This window comes from Henckelia pumila, chromosome 3, assembly GCF_033568475.1.
Source record: "Henckelia pumila isolate YLH828 chromosome 3, ASM3356847v2, whole genome shotgun sequence".
Lineage (NCBI taxonomy): Eukaryota > Viridiplantae > Streptophyta > Magnoliopsida > Lamiales > Gesneriaceae > Henckelia > Henckelia pumila.
The window spans coordinates 172,721,442-172,723,640 of NC_133122.1; the positions used below are offsets into that span (position 1 = coordinate 172,721,442).

Here is a 2,199-nt window from a genome sequence, read left to right on the forward strand (position 1 = left end):
ATTGTTATTTTTAAAAAAAAGAATTTTAGGCATGGAATTTAAATCGTGAAATCTTAGGTGCTACACGTGAATCATATCTTAAAGAAAAAGTATTAGTTTTAATATTTGATTTATAAAGTTTATACTTTTACTTTTGATAAATATATAAATATCTATTTGTTAGAATAAAATTACATATTTTAATAAAAATATTATATTTTTCTCTAAATATAAAATTTCGCTTTTAACAAATTTAATAAAGATTTAAAATTATAATTTATATTTATTAATTTTGTTTAGGCCCGATAAAAACTCGAATAAACTCGTGAACTATGAATATATTTATTAAATAAAGCTCGAACTCGGCTCAATTAAAAACGGGCCAAACTTAAACATTTAAAAGTTCGGCTCGGCTCGATTACGTCCCTAAATTAACATGCAGTATGCAACAAACACAACGATCTTTAAGCAATGAAATGTGGTCCCCACCAGGGTTCGTACATAGACATACAAAACTATATTGAAGCATATCAATATTCTATTTCATTTGGTATATGCATATCTACTATTACAGCACATTAATGCATCAAATCAAATGGAAAAATTGGAAAAGAAGGGCAAAGGGCCATGGTTGCAGCATTATATCCTACGCTTTTTCTTATCTGGTGTTGTATGTACTTGTGTTTTGATCCCATATTTCATCAACTGGAAATTCTCAAAAGCCTATGAAACTGCTCCGACCTGCACAAACACAGAGTTAGTATCATAATTGGAGAAATTTGATAATTTTCAAGAGCTGAATCGAAGAGACCTGTGCAGGCTTTTTGGAGTACACTCGCACGATCATATCCTGGTAAGATGTTGGAAGCATGTGACTGACGCGATCATGGGCTATAGAGAACTTCTCTTCACTGTCGTGATCCTAAAAGAGAGTGCTCATAAGTTTAAAAATTGGGCAAGAGTGGCGAATCTGTGAAGGATTGCAACTACTAACTCTTAAATTGGGAAATATTGGTCATACCTTGAAAATTTTGATTCTGGTGGAAAAAAGGATGAAGATAGATTACTAATGGAGCTTACTAAATTTAATCATTGCCCCCTCCAAGGGGCAATGAAACTGCACGCGAAAACTTTCGCCTGCAGTCAAGATTGTGGGCACCGCACGGAGAGGTGAAGCCCACAAATCTTTTTTTTTTTTTATTGAAATTTTTTTATGCGCGGGCCCCACCAATCTTTTGTTTTTTAAATTTTTTTAAAACATGGACATGAGTTGATCTATTATTTTAATTTATAAAAATGATTTTAATTAAAAATAAATTAAATAACTTGTAAAAAAAATCAAAAAATTTAAGAATAATTAATAAAAATATTTAAAAAGGTCAACGACTATATTTTTCAAAATCAATTAAAATTTTTTTTTATTTACTTGTGTCAAGTTTAATTCATGTGTCTTTTTTTTCATGTTTGTTTTTTATTTTGGAATATTATGTATGCTTTAAAAAAAAATTATGTTTTAAAAAAATATTATTTTTTATATTTATGTGCATTTTTTTAATGTAGTTTTTTTATTTTAATTATGTTTATTTTTAATTTGTTATATTTATTTGTATTTTTATTATGTTTTAAAAGAATTATTTCATTGATTAAAAAAATATTATTTCAACATCACCACTACAATATCATCACACCATTGTAGAAACACACAATGAAGTTATCAACGCTGACATCATCATGCGATCAAGTTACCAACTAGACAACACCAACTTTCTCACATCCTTGTACATGCTCTTAAAGTCTTAAAGCTACTCGCTTGTCAACATCTATGCCATTCCGACATACGTATAAATTGTTTTTTGCAGATCAGCTCGCGTTGAAAACAACTTGTGGATGGTCAGATCTGTAACTTAATATTAAGCAACATAGGATGGATAACTGACCATGCAATTGTACAAGTCAGTAATTTCATTTGTATACTTACAATCTTTGTCCCGGTAGAATATCTCATCTCCCATTACTCACATAGTTTCCAACAACCTGATAGTCGACGTAAAAAAAAATGTTTAGGAAATATGTTTCTTTTTACTAATTTTCCGCCAAGGTTGTTTGTAGGAATGCAGATGATGTAAATGTTGGAATAACAAAGAGATTTTAGCAATAATTAAACCTTTCAAAATGAAAGCTGCATCCTAAACCACATGCTCGGCAATCACGATCAATGTA

The 2,199-nt window shown here is 29.8% G+C and overlaps 2 long non-coding RNA genes across 2 annotated transcripts; both read right to left on the reverse strand.

The window, feature by feature from the left end:
• Window positions 1-447: 447 nt before the first annotated feature.
• On the reverse strand, window positions 448-1,112 carry LOC140886218 (uncharacterized). The gene is made up of 3 exons (XR_012151480.1): window positions 1,001-1,112; window positions 791-901; window positions 448-720 (listed from the first exon to the last, which is right to left on the reverse strand). It is a non-coding gene; the product is annotated as an uncharacterized lncRNA (long non-coding RNA).
• A 705-nt stretch (window positions 1,113-1,817) lies between these two features.
• Window positions 1,818-2,199, reverse strand: LOC140886642 (uncharacterized). Its single transcript, XR_012151621.1, has 3 exons — window positions 2,144-2,199; window positions 1,958-2,013; window positions 1,818-1,876 (listed from the first exon to the last, which is right to left on the reverse strand). It is a non-coding gene; the product is annotated as an uncharacterized lncRNA (long non-coding RNA).